The following is a 14,610-nucleotide window of genomic DNA, read 5'->3' on the forward strand; positions in this document are numbered from 1 at the left end:
TCACCATCGAGATGGTGAAGAACACTCTGGGCCTCAGTAGGGCTGGGTTTTTAAAGGCAAAAATCACATGTACCACATACAGGTGGTCACATACCACATGCAGATGGTCAGGCAAGTTTGGCAAAGAAAGCAAGCATACATACAGAAGCAGAATTGGCAGTTCGTGATTACACATAGCAATTAAGCAAGCAAAATACTCTCTTTGTTTAATTCTTTTTTTTGTTTGTTTGTTTTTTTTTTTTTTTGGCCAGTCCTGGGACTTGGACTCAGGGCCTGAGCACTGTCCCTGGCTTCTTTTTGCTCAAGGCTAGCACTCTGCCACTTGAGCCACAGTGCCACTTCTGGCCGTTTTCTGTATATGTGGTGCTGGGGAATTGAACCCAGGGCCTCATGTATACAAGGCAAGCACTCTTGCCACTGGGCCATATCCCCAGCCCCTCTTTGTTTAATTCTTGGTTTGGGGTATAACTAGTATTTACTGCATACCCATTCAACTCCTTAATTTACCTTAAATTTCTCTCTCTCTGGAATTTTGTGCTGGTCTTCCTCATTCCTTTCTTTTGCAAAGGTCAAGTCCCTTTTGGCTCCTGTTATCCTCAGTTCCTGTCACTTGGGATGGCTTAGCCTCTTCACCTAGGACTAAAGATGAATTTCTTGGTCTGGATGTCTCACTGAAGTATCTGCCTTCCTTCTCCCCTTTCATCCGCTTGATCTTTCCTTACACTCATGACTCCGTTTCCTAACACCAACCCTGCCATCTGCCCACCAGTGAGAGATAAGAGGCCTGAAGCAGCAGTACCTGAACCCTGCTCCTGTACCCAGGGAGTTCTAGCACACAGTCATTTCTGCCTACGTGAAATCTAGGTAAAAGACTGGGCAGGGCACTGAGGGCCAGTCATGTGCCAGAGGACAGGCTCACACTGGGCCTCCGCTGCCTCAACACTGTCCTATGTCCCAGCTGAGGTCTTGTGTGCAGACAGAATGACAATCACTCAGACACAGGTCTGGATTCTTGTGATAGCTCCTATTTTTTAGGCTAGAGCACAACCGCGGACAGGCAAGGCCGAAGGTCTTTGGTGCTCTTGAACACAGATCATCTCTTGGTTGGACCTCTAGGCAGCTGGATCTGGGCCACCTTCATAGTGCTAAGAAACAAGAGAGATGAGAAGAACTCCCAGTTACATTGTTTAATAAACAAAACAAAACAAAACAAAACAAAACAAAAGAGGCAGGCTTTGGAGGCCTATGTTCTGGAGCCAACCTGAGGTCAAAATAAGAAACACTACCAATGCAGTACTCTGGCCCCATCCAAACAAGTTTTGGGGGGCCATGCATGTCTGGGATTGCCCAGAAACAAAACCTCATTTGTCTGTCTAACCTGCACACCTTCTCTGGGCTCCATAGGTCTCAAAGCCTCTACCTCCCACTGTCCAAAACACAACATGGGTCCCATTTCTGCCAGGCTAGCTGTTTCTTTATGTGCATTAACCATTTCTCCTCCTCAACCCCTCACAACCATGCCTAATTTCCTTATTCCCACATGACCATCAAGAACCCTTTACCCATTTGCTCCAAAGAAAGACACAGGAAAAATTAGATTTCCATTATCTCTTCTTCCTCCCTTCACAACCCTAACATTGTTACCCCTTGAGGACCAAAAAGAAGCCCTCCCCAATTTGGATTAAAGGAAGACAGCAAGTAGCAAATTCAGACTGTGAGAGAATTCATAGACCAAGAGGCATTTTCCCAGAATAAGAGAACTCCAACAACCAGTGCCATGTCTACTCTACCTCTGCCTCCCTCCCCACCTTAGCCCTCCATGTGGCCTTAAGTTCTACTTGGGCTGGATCACAGACCCACTGAGCTTACTTAACTGAAAGCTATGTTACAGAATGAGCTTCACTACTAGAGTGTGGCAGTTTGGCATCCACAAACGTGAGCAGAGCACAGGGCTTAGGACACAAGAAGCTGCCTGCCAGTGCCAGGGGTCTGTCCAACAGATCTCTGACCAGGCTCACTAAGGATGCTCTCCCTGCATAAGGGTCTGAGGACTTCCCTTCCCAGATATTCCCAGTCTCACGGCTCTTCATGAGACCTACAGGAAACAACCATATAACCATGCATGTGAAACTCTGACTGCACTGTGGTCAGCTGGTGGCTCCTATGCAGGGAAGGACACCTCTTTTAGGTCATTCAATGTTGCTCTCACTACACCATGGGTAAAAGCACACATCTCTAAACTCAGTCATCTCTGATCTACCCATGCTGACAGTAGAACCTTAGAACCTAGACACATGGCAGAGCAACTGCCAGACTTGGCAGGGGCCTCTCTTCCACACAAGGGTTCTGCATCTATACAGGGCTTTAAATGTCAGGACAGCTATTCCCTGCCCCATACTGTCGGTGTTTCTGCATGGTCAAAGACAATACCTGGATCTCTGGCCCAAAGATGATACCTAAGAAAAAGAACAAGAAAATTGCACAGGGCCAAGAGTGCTACATAGTACTAACTCAAGTTCCCAGCATTCCTGGGGCCTTTTTGCTGCTGTATTCCCAGCACTGCTCAGGTAGAAAAGAAGAAGGCTGGGGTAGGGTAGAGGAACAGCTGGAAACCTAATAGTTCTCCTCTATAATACTAGCTATCTTAGGATCTCAGTTTGAAGCTATCCCAGGTAAGAAAGTCCAGGAGTGTTTTATGTCCAATTAACGACCTAAAAGCTAGAAGTGGAGTTGGGAGCTCATGGCTCACGCCTATAATCCAAGCTACTCAGGAAGCTGAGACCTGAGGATCAAGGTTCAAGGCCACTCTGGACAGGAATCTATGAAATATTTATGTCCAGTTAACCACAAAAAGCTAGAAGGGGGGGTTGTGACTGAAGTGGTAGAGCAATAACAGTAAGACAAAAAAGCTCAGAGGCAGTGCCCAGGCCCTGAGTACAAGGCCCAGGAACAGAGGTAGGGGCAGGCAGGGGCTCAGATTTCCTGGATGAGACGGAGCAAGAGCCAGGTGCCAAGTAGATGCTTCACAAGTCAGCAAAGCCATGCCAGTCATGGGTTACTGGAAGAGAAATGCGCACAGCAGGGACCTTCTGGCTTAGGGTGAATGAATGATGGAGGACAATGGGCTTGAGGTTCATACCTATAATTCTAGTTACTTACAGGGCTGAGATCTAATGATCACAGGTCACAGCCAGCCTGGGCCAGAAAGAAAGCCTGTGAGACACTTACCTCCAATTAACCACCAGAAAAACTGGAAGTGGAGCTGTGGCTCAAAGAGCTCAGGAACAGGGCCCAAACCCTGAGTTTAATCCCCATGATCAAGGAGAGAGAAAGAGAGAGGGGTGGAACTGTGTTTCTGGCTGTGGACACTGAAATGCTAAGGGCTCTGCAGACACTGCTACAATCCCCCACATCCCACCCCCAACTTGGCTTCCACTTGACCACTGAGCCTGTGCTTCCTGTGTCCATTTAGCCACCATAGCTGGCTGGCTGTACTTGTCTCTTGCCTCTGAGGCTTGCTTCCTCAGCCCAGTGGAACACAGATCAGCGCTTACAAGGATTGCCTACAGGCCTTCCAAGACCCTAGACCCGTCCAGGGGGGAGAAAGGAAGTGGGATAGGGGGAGGCCGGGAGAAAACACAGGTTAAAAAGAGACAGAGAGAAGGAGAGAGAGAGAGATTTTCCAGATGGGATGCAGGAGCAAAACAGAGGAAGCATATTAAAAGGGCAGGTGGTCAGGGTCCATAAGCTGGTTATGGGTTCCTGAAAAGATGGGACTATATGTAGCAGGGATCTAGTGGGTCCAGGGTACCAGCTAGGTTCCTATATGACAGTCACATCAGAAGAAAGGGGGATGCAGGCAAACGGTCCAAGTGGAAGGAGCGCCCCAAAATGCTCCTGACTGTGCAGACTCTACCCACAATCCCTCCCTGAAATGGCTGCCACATGACCAGGGCCTGACAGTGCTGCCTGACAGCAACCATGGCTGGCTGCCTGGGATTCTTTTCTGCATTTGAGCCTTGCACAGAGCAGGCAAACGGGTTGCTTGGGCCAACGACTTCCCATAAGTGTCCGTGAACCCCAGAATTCTCCAGAAGCACCCTTCTTTGTCTGGACTGCCTCTGAAGAGCGTAGAGAATAAAATTGTGACCATTATGCCCCTAACAGCTATTTTGCTTCTGTACCTTTGCTTGCTAACCCATGGGGAAGTGGAAAAATACCAGCAGTATCCTATAGCTACTCTGTAACCACACGCACCCCCCCCCCCACACACACACACACCCCTCTGTGAACTCTGTACTACCCGAATCTGGGCACTATCTGGCGCTGTGACATGATTAATTGCATACGCCCAGAGCTAAAGTCGGATATAACTGTCAGCTCTCAGACCCCGGCCCGGACCTGGGCACAGGAGGTAGGACCTGCTGGCTCCAGGAATGTGGCTACGTGACCACTCCTGGAGGCCCACCCCCAGGGTTAAGGCCATCTGACCCATGCTTCCGCGGGAAGACCCAGGCCAATCCTGAAGCAACAAGTAAACAAGGGCAAATGTCAACCAATCATGTACTTATAACCAGAGGTCTTCCTCATCTTCCCTGTACTTGTCTATAAAAGCTGTGCTGGAATTGTGCTCGGGGCCTCTCAGCTTCACTGACAATGAGTGCGCATGGGGGAACAGGTTCGAACTCCCAATAAAACGACCCTTGCGGTTTGGCTTTGACTGTGGACTCTAATGGTTGTTTTGGGGGGCCTTAAAATCTGGGCATTACACCTCCAGTTCCCATGGGCAACCCTCCCAGTTCCAAGAGAGCTGGCGGAAGTGCTGCTGGGTTCCATTTCAGAAGCCGCTTGATGGCAGTGTTGTACTAGCAATGCTACCCTGCCCTTCCCCTGCGTCCGTCCCTCCGCCCTTTGCGCAACAAAAAACACCAGCTCTTTCTACTCCACTACCAAAATGGCTGCTCACTCACTCACAGGAGTGCTGGTCTGCACAGCCTGGGCTCACAGAACCCAAGCAGGGATTTTGGCTCTGCTCTGGAGAGTTCTCTTTCTCCTTGCTTCAGGCTCAAGAGAGGCTCCCTCTCTAGACATCCCACCCCAACCGGTGCACTAACCTACCCTTTTTCTCCCTCTGCCTTTGGGCAAACACCATAAAAGAAGGTGCACAGTGTGCATTGCTTTTGGTAACACTGCTGTCTGCCCACCTGGACCAATTCTGATTTGGGCCTTCTCTCAGGGCTCTTTGCATGGAGCATGGCCACTGGTCAGGGTCCGGGGTTGCAGCAGAGGCCATGGCTGTGTGTCCAAGGGTGTCCTGAAACATCTGTGCCTTCATGTCTGTTGAAAGAATCAAACAAGGCTCTTGTCAGCCACAATTTTATGTACACGATAGAGAGAGAGAGAGACAGAGAGACAGAGAGAGAGACAAAGACAGAGACAGAAATAGACAGAAAAATACAGAGACAGACAGTGAAGGACACATAACAAGGATTGGTTGTTGTGCCCCCCCCACCCCCCAACATTGGGCTTGAACTCAGGGACTATGCACTGTCCCTGGCTTCCGTATGCTCAAGGCTACCACTCTACCCCTAGTTGCACAGATCTACTTCTGCCTTTTTTTTTTTATTATACATCCTGCTGGGGGCCGGTAGCCAGGGCTTCATGTACACAAGGAGGACTCTCTACCACTAGGCCATATTCCAGCCCTGACTGCAGTACATAGATACAGACAGTAAGGCATACAGAAACAGAAAGAGAAGGAGAGAGAAAGTGTGCCTATGCGTGTATGTACACACAGGCATGTGTTTTAAATAGGTAGAGAAAGACACACTACAATTCATGGAGCGTATGATAGAGGTGCAGAGTGGACAGACAAGATTTTGTTTCTAGGCCACCCAATCAGAATGCCCAAGGGTCAGGAACTGAGGCTAAGGAGGGGCAGTTTTGGCTGAGAGGGTACTGTGCTTCCAGTTTGAACTCTAGGTTGTCTTCAGAACTGAGGCCCTTACAACAGGCACGCTTGCATAGCATGAACTTTGCGATGTTCCCATCTGTCATGTGGCTCAGCACCCAAAGGTAGCCTCCACTGTGCATGTCCACCGGACCTGAGGTCACACAGAAGAATATTCTGTGCACCAGAGCACCAAAGGGCTACAGCCTTGCCTGTCCACAGCTGTCACCAGTGAACAACACTGAAGCTGTCTGTCACCAGCATCCAGGACTGTGTCAGATTCTCACTCTGTCTTATTGAAGACTTTTATCTGAGACTTGGGACAGTCAAGGTTGAGCCAGCCTAGACCAGCAAGAGTCTGTGCTGAAGCAGTGTCGAGACACTGAAGCTTCAGGGCATCGTGAGCTGTCACTGCTGACCTGTGCTGCAGACCTGAGCCAGAGGCCGCCATGCTGCATGTGGAGTCCTCTGAGGAGGCCAATCAGAATTGGGGGAGAGCAGGGGACAGGCAGGGATTTCCCTCAAGTCTCCTTGAGTGCAGGAAAAGCAAACATAGGGCCAGAGCCCTGGGGTGGTGGGATTCCTAGAGGAAGGGGAGCCTTTCCTCTTTCCTGCCTAACATGGCCATTTAGAGGAAGATCCAAGTCCCAGGGCAGAGGCCAAATCTGTGCTTTGGTTCTGTGTTCCAGTGCAGTGAAGGCCAGATCCCAGGCAGCTGAGCAGCCATTTTGTAGCTCTAGGGGAAAAGTGAGCATGTTTTGGTCACAAAGGGCTATGGCAGAGCTGCTGGGGAAGGGTGGGCTGCCACTCCTGATAGCGCACTGCCATCAAGCGGCTTCTAAAACGGAATCCAGCACCATTTCCACAAGGGCTCTTAGCACTGGCAGGAGCTCACCCAGGGGCCCAGGGGAATCTGAGTGGTCAATAAAAAAGGAGGTGGCCCTGCAGGATTCTGGGGACCTGGGAGGCCTTTGGGGAGCCCTTGGCAAAGCTGACCTGGGTCTCAGTGGCCTGAGGAAGCATCAAAGGCAGGAGACAATCCCAAGCAGCCAGCTAGGGCAGCTAATGGCACGGGATGCCTAGTGTCTGTGGGCAGGTGGTGCCCATATCTGGGAGGAATACTGGGCAGTGTCTCAGCCTCTCTGGCTCTGTAACCAGGTGGACAATCGGCCTCCACCTCTTTTATTCTCTGAGACATTGGGCAGATGGAAAGCAAGGGGGGGGATCCCTGAACCCAGGAGAGGCCAGGCTCAACACAGCCCCATCACTTCTAGAACCAAGGATTGGGGTGTTGTTCCTGATCATTGGTTTATCAACCACTCCTACGTGGAAATAACCACAAAAAACCTTCCTTAGAGCTGAGTCAGGTGGTAGAGCTCTAGCCTTGAGCAAATATACCTTAGGACACAAACACACACAGACACACACAGACACCACACAAGAGGTGTGGCTGAACTACTACTAGAGCACTAGCCTTGTAGAGAAGATAAAAAAAATAAATAAATAACAATGAGGGACAGCCCTCAGACCCTTACTTTAAGTACCAAGAACAGAACAAATATGAAAACAAAGCCCACTAATGTCATGGATGACAAGCAGCAAGGCCCAGCTGGGCAGAACATGCAACAGTGGTTAGAGAAGCCTTGCCAGTCAAGGGTTCCTTCCTACAAGGGAAATGTGTACAGTAGGGACCTTCTGTGTTCCAGGATCCCTCTTGCTTAGGATCTGGAAGTTTCCCCCCCGAAGAAAGGAGATAGAAGCTAACTGTCCATGGGATTGAGCAACCTGAAGTGCTGAGAGCTCTGCAGACACTGGCCACAATCCTCCCCAGACATGGCTTCCACCTGAGCACAGAACCTGGGCTTCCTGTGTGCAATTAGCCACCATAGGTGGCCTTCTGTGCTTGTCTCCTGCCTCTGAGGTTTCCTCAGCCCTGTGGCACACAGGTTGGCAATCACAAGGGCTTCCCATGAGCCCTAGAACCCAGAATCCTCCAGGACTCCTCTCCTCATTACTGAGTGTCCAGATACCCCTAGGAGCATTAGTCCCATCCAGTTCTAAGAGAGCTGGCGGAAGTGCTGGTGGGTTCCATTTCAGAATCCGCTTGATGGCAGTGTTGTACCAGGAATGCAAGGCTACCCTGCTCCATACTGTGTTCCCTCCGCCCTTTACAAAGCAAAAAAAAAAAAACGCCAATTTCCAATGCTAGGATTACAAAATGGCGGCTTTTGCACTGTGGCTCTGAGCTACACAACACAAAACCCAAATCATCCTGGGGACAGTGAAGGGTATTCTTTTTCCCTGTATCTGGCCGGGGGGAACAATGAAAAACAAAAAACAAAAAACATAAACAACAACACAAAAAAGCAGGGGCTAGGAAAGTTGCAGACAGGGGAGAAGGGAAAGAAGAAAAAGGGAAAAACAAAACGATGTCCCAGGTAGTACCCAGGAGCAACAAGCAGGCAGCACAGATGTGCTGGTGGTGGTCAGGTGGCCAAGTGGGTCATGAGTGGGTCTGGAAATGATGGGATTGAATGCATCATGGGCCCTAGAGGGTCCAGGGCACGGGCTTCGTGGATTCTGAGTGTTTCCTTAGAAGAAATGTGGATGCAGGTCAACTGTGCATGTGGTGGCAGAGCCCCAAGTTGCGCAAGGCTCTGTACACACTGCCTAGAATCTCTGCCTAACATGGCTGCCACCTCACCAGAGCGTGTGCTTCCTGCGCTGCCTGACAAGCTGGCTGGCTGTGATTCTTTTCTGCCTGAGAGGTTTTCACAGACCAGGAAAACACCTGTGGCTTAGACCAAGGGCTCCCCCTGAGCCTCCCTGAACCCCAGAATTCTCCAACAGCACCCTTCTTTGTCTTGTCCGCCCCAGTGCCCACGCGCAACCCTCCATATTCTAAGACAGCTGGCGGAAGTGCTGCTGGGTTCCATTTCAGAAGCCGCTTGATGGCAGTGTTGTACTAGCAATGCTACCCTGCCCTTCCCCTGCGTCCGTCCCTCCGCCCTTTGCGGAACAAAAAACACCAGCTCTTTCTACTCCACTACCAAAATGGCTGCTCACTCACTCACAGGAGTGCTGGTCTGCACAGCCTGGGCTCACAGAACCCAAGCAGGGATTTTGGCTCTGCTCTGGAGAGTTCTCTTTCTCCTTGCTTCAGGCTCAAGAGAGGCTCCCTCTCTAGACATCCCACCCCAACCGGTGCACTAACCTACCCTTTTTCTCCCTCTGCCTTTGGGCAAACACCATAAAAGAAGGTGCACAGTGTGCATTGCTTTTGGTAACACTGCTGTCTGCCCACCTGGACCAATTCTGATTTGGGCCTTCTCTCAGGGCTCTTTGCATGGAGCATGGCCACTGGTCAGGGTCCGGGGTTGCAGCAGAGGCCATGGCTGTGTGTCCAAGGGTGTCCTGAAACATCTGTGCCTTCATGTCTGTTGAAAGAATCAAACAAGGCTCTTGTCAGCCACAATTTTATGTACACGATAGAGAGAGAGAGAGACAGAGAGACAGAGAGAGAGACAAAGACAGAGACAGAAATAGACAGAAAAATACAGAGACAGACAGTGAAGGACACATAACAAGGATTGGTTGTTGTGCCCCCCCCCACCCCCCAACATTGGGCTTGAACTCAGGGACTATGCACTGTCCCTGGCTTCCGTATGCTCAAGGCTACCACTCTACCCCTAGTTGCACAGATCTACTTCTGCCTTTTTTTTTTTATTATACATCCTGCTGGGGGCCGGTAGCCAGGGCTTCATGTACACAAGGAGGACTCTCTACCACTAGGCCATATTCCAGCCCTGACTGCAGTACATAGATACAGACAGTAAGGCATACAGAAACAGAAAGAGAAGGAGAGAGAAAGTGTGCCTATGCGTGTATGTACACACAGGCATGTGTTTTAAATAGGTAGAGAAAGACACACTACAATTCATGGAGCGTATGATAGAGGTGCAGAGTGGACAGACAAGATTTTGTTTCTAGGCCACCCAATCAGAATGCCCAAGGGTCAGGAACTGAGGCTAAGGAGGGGCAGTTTTGGCTGAGAGGGTACTGTGCTTCCAGTTTGAACTCTAGGTTGTCTTCAGAACTGAGGCCCTTACAACAGGCACGCTTGCATAGCATGAACTTTGCGATGTTCCCATCTGTCATGTGGCTCAGCACCCAAAGGTAGCCTCCACTGTGCATGTCCACCGGACCTGAGGTCACACAGAAGAATATTCTGTGCACCAGAGCACCAAAGGGCTACAGCCTTGCCTGTCCACAGCTGTCACCAGTGAACAACACTGAAGCTGTCTGTCACCAGCATCCAGGACTGTGTCAGATTCTCACTCTGTCTTATTGAAGACTTTTATCTGAGACTTGGGACAGTCAAGGTTGAGCCAGCCTAGACCAGCAAGAGTCTGTGCTGAAGCAGTGTCGAGACACTGAAGCTTCAGGGCATCGTGAGCTGTCACTGCTGACCTGTGCTGCAGACCTGAGCCAGAGGCCGCCATGCTGCATGTGGAGTCCTCTGAGGAGGCCAATCAGAATTGGGGGAGAGCAGGGGACAGGCAGGGATTTCCCTCAAGTCTCCTTGAGTGCAGGAAAAGCAAACATAGGGCCAGAGCCCTGGGGTGGTGGGATTCCTAGAGGAAGGGGAGCCTTTCCTCTTTCCTGCCTAACATGGCCATTTAGAGGAAGATCCAAGTCCCAGGGCAGAGGCCAAATCTGTGCTTTGGTTCTGTGTTCCAGTGCAGTGAAGGCCAGATCCCAGGCAGCTGAGCAGCCATTTTGTAGCTCTAGGGGAAAAGTGAGCATGTTTTGGTCACAAAGGGCTATGGCAGAGCTGCTGGGGAAGGGTGGGCTGCCACTCCTGATAGCGCACTGCCATCAAGCGGCTTCTAAAACGGAATCCAGCACCATTTCCACAAGGGCTCTTAGCACTGGCAGGAGCTCACCCAGGGGCCCAGGGGAATCTGAGTGGTCAATAAAAAAGGAGGTGGCCCTGCAGGATTCTGGGGACCTGGGAGGCCTTTGGGGAGCCCTTGGCAAAGCTGACCTGGGTCTCAGTGGCCTGAGGAAGCATCAAAGGCAGGAGACAATCCCAAGCAGCCAGCTAGGGCAGCTAATGGCACGGGATGCCTAGTGTCTGTGGGCAGGTGGTGCCCATATCTGGGAGGAATACTGGGCAGTGTCTCAGCCTCTCTGGCTCTGTAACCAGGTGGACAATCGGCCTCCACCTCTTTTATTCTCTGAGACATTGGGCAGATGGAAAGCAAGGGGGGGGATCCCTGAACCCAGGAGAGGCCAGGCTCAACACAGCCCCATCACTTCTAGAACCAAGGATTGGGGTGTTGTTCCTGATCATTGGTTTATCAACCACTCCTACGTGGAAATAACCACAAAAAACCTTCCTTAGAGCTGAGTCAGGTGGTAGAGCTCTAGCCTTGAGCAAATATACCTTAGGACACAAACACACACAGACACACACAGACACCACACAAGAGGTGTGGCTGAACTACTACTAGAGCACTAGCCTTGTAGAGAAGATAAAAAAAATAAATAAATAACAATGAGGGACAGCCCTCAGACCCTTACTTTAAGTACCAAGAACAGAACAAATATGAAAACAAAGTCCACTAATGTCATGGATGACAAGCAGCAAGGCCCAGCTGGGAAGAACATGCAACAGTGGTTAGAGAAGCCTTGCCAGTCAAGGGTTCCTTCCTACAAGGGAAATGTGTACAGTAGGGACCTTCTGTGTTCCAGGATCCCTCTTGCTTAGGATCTGGAAGTTTCCCCCCGAAGAAAGGAGATAGAAGCTAACTGTCCATGGGATTGAGCAACCTGAAGTGCTGAGAGCTCTGCAGACACTGGCCACAATCCTCCCCAGACATGGCTTCCACCTGAGCACAGAACCTGGGCTTCCTGTGTGCAATTAGCCACCATAGGTGGCCTTCTGTGCTTGTCTCCTGCCTCTGAGGTTTCCTCAGCCCTGTGGCACACAGGTTGGCAATCACAAGGGCTTCCCATGAGCCCTAGAACCCAGAATCCTCCAGGAGTCCTCTCCTCATTACCGAGTGTCCAGATACCCCTAGGAGCATTAGTCCCTTCCAGTTCAAAGGGAGCTGGCGGAAGTGCTGGTGGGTTCCATTTCAGAATCCGCTTGATGGCAGTGTTGTACCAGGAATGCAAGGCTACCCTGCTCCATACTGTGTTCCCTCCGCCCTTTACAAAGCAAAAAAAAAAACCGCCAATTTCCAATGCTAGGATTACAAAATGGCGGCTTTTGCACTGTGGCTCTGAGCTACACAACACAAAACCCAAATCATCCTGGGGACAGTGAAGGGTATTCTTTTTCCCTGTATCTGGCCGGGGGGAACAATGAAAAACAAAAAACAAAAAACATAAACAACAACACAAAAAAGCAGGGGCTAGGAAAGTTGCAGACAGGGGAGAAGGGAAAGAAGAAAAAGGGAAAAACAAAACGATGTCCCAGGTAGTACCCAGGAGCAACAAGCAGGCAGCACAGATGTGCTGGTGGTGGTCAGGTGGCCAAGTGGGTCATGAGTGGGTCTGGAAATGATGGGATTGAATGCATCATGGGCCCTAGAGGGTCCAGGGCACGGGCTTCGTGGATTCTGAGTGTTTCCTTAGAAGAAATGGGGATGCAGGTCAACTGTGCATGTGGTGGCAGAGCCCCAAGTTGCGCAAGGCTCTGTACACACTGCCTAGAATCTCTGCCTAACATGGCTGCCACCTCACCAGAGCGTGTGCTTCCTGCGCTGCCTGACAAGCTGGCTGGCTGTGATTCTTTTCTGCCTGAGAGGTTTTCACAGACCAGGAAAACACCTGTGGCTTAGACCAAGGGCTCCCCCTGAGCCTCCCTGAACCCCAGAATTCTCCAACAGCACCCTTCTTTGTCTTGTCCGCCCCAGTGCCCACGCGCAACCCTCCATATTCTAAGACAGCTGGCGGAAGTGCTGCTGGGTTCCATTTCAGAAGCCGCTTGATGGCAGTGTTGTACTAGCAATGCTACCCTGCCCTTCCCCTGCGTCCGTCCCTCCGCCCTTTGCGGAACAAAAAACACCAGCTCTTTCTACTCCACTACCAAAATGGCTGCTCACTCACTCACAGGAGTGCTGGTCTGCACAGCCTGGGCTCACAGAACCCAAGCAGGGATTTTGGCTCTGCTCTGGAGAGTTCTCTTTCTCCTTGCTTCAGGCTCAAGAGAGGCTCCCTCTCTAGACATCCCACCCCAACCGGTGCACTAACCTACCCTTTTTCTCCCTCTGCCTTTGGGCAAACACCATAAAAGAAGGTGCACAGTGTGCATTGCTTTTGGTAACACTGCTGTCTGCCCACCTGGACCAATTCTGATTTGGGCCTTCTCTCAGGGCTCTTTGCATGGAGCATGGCCACTGGTCAGGGTCCGGGGTTGCAGCAGAGGCCATGGCTGTGTGTCCAAGGGTGTCCTGAAACATCTGTGCCTTCATGTCTGTTGAAAGAATCAAAGAAGGCTCTTGTCAGCCACAATTTTATGTACACGATAGAGAGAGAGAGACAGAGAGACAGAGAGAGAGACAAAGACAGAGACAGAAATAGACAGAAAAATACAGAGACAGACAGTGAAGGACACATAACAAGGATTGGTTGTTGTGCCCCCCCCCCACCCCCCAACATTGGGCTTGAACTCAGGGACTATGCACTGTCCCTGGCTTCTGTATGCTCAAGGCTACCACTCTACCCCTAGTTGCACAGATCTACTTCTGCCTTTTTTTTTTTATTATACATCCTGCTGGGGGCCGGTAGCCAGGGCTTCATGTACACAAGGAGGACTCTCTACCACTAGGCCATATTCCAGCCCTGACTGCAGTACATAGATACAGACAGTAAGGCATACAGAAACAGAAAGAGAAGGAGAGAGAAAGTGTGCCTATGCGTGTATGTACACACAGGCATGTGTTTTAAATAGGTAGAGAAAGACACACTACAATTCATGGAGCGTATGATAGAGGTGCAGAGTGGACAGACAAGATTTTGTTTCTAGGCCACCCAATCAGAATGCCCAAGGGTCAGGAACTGAGGCTAAGGAGGGGCAGTTTTGGCTGAGAGGGTACTGTGCTTCCAGTTTGAACTCTAGGTTGTCTTCAGAACTGAGGCCCTTACAACAGGCACGCTTGCATAGCATGAACTTTGCGATGTTCCCATCTGTCATGTGGCTCAGCACCCAAAGGTAGCCTCCACTGTGCATGTCCACCGGACCTGAGGTCACACAGAAGAATATTCTGTGCACCAGAGCACCAAAGGGCTACAGCCTTGCCTGTCCACAGCTGTCACCAGTGAACAACACTGAAGCTGTCTGTCACCAGCATCCAGGACTGTGTCAGATTCTCACTCTGTCTTATTGAAGACTTTTATCTGAGACTTGGGACAGTCAAGGTTGAGCCAGCCTAGACCAGCAAGAGTCTGTGCTGAAGCAGTGTCGAGACACTGAAGCTTCAGGGCATCGTGAGCTGTCACTGCTGACCTGTGCTGCAGACCTGAGCCAGAGGCCGCCATGCTGCATGTGGAGTCCTCTGAGGAGGCCAATCAGAATTGGGGGAGAGCAGGGGACAGGCAGGGATTTCCCTCAAGTCTCCTTGAGTGCAGGAAAAGCAAACATAGGGCCA

At 50.7% G+C, this 14,610-nt stretch overlaps 1 long non-coding RNA gene across 16 annotated transcripts in view; it reads right to left on the bottom strand.

Moving 5' to 3' along the window:
• Positions 1 to 443: 443 nt before the first annotated feature.
• LOC125343276 overlaps positions 444 to 14,610 on the bottom strand; it is a 65,681-nt gene continuing 51,514 nt past the window's right edge. For 14 of the 16 annotated variants that reach the window (XR_007209301.1, XR_007209314.1, XR_007209313.1 and 11 more), the window contains exons 14-17: positions 13,304 to 13,436; positions 9,255 to 9,387; positions 5,205 to 5,337; positions 444 to 1,145 (exon numbers count right to left, since the gene is read on the bottom strand). This is a non-coding gene — a long non-coding RNA (uncharacterized LOC125343276). The remainder of the gene's footprint in view (positions 1,146 to 5,204; positions 5,338 to 9,254; positions 9,388 to 13,303; positions 13,437 to 14,610) is intronic. The other 2 variants (XR_007209302.1, XR_007209315.1) reach the window with 2 other exon arrangements.

The sequence above is a fragment of the Perognathus longimembris genome, chromosome 28 (genome assembly GCF_023159225.1).
Source record: "Perognathus longimembris pacificus isolate PPM17 chromosome 28, ASM2315922v1, whole genome shotgun sequence".
NCBI lineage: Eukaryota > Metazoa > Chordata > Mammalia > Rodentia > Heteromyidae > Perognathus > Perognathus longimembris.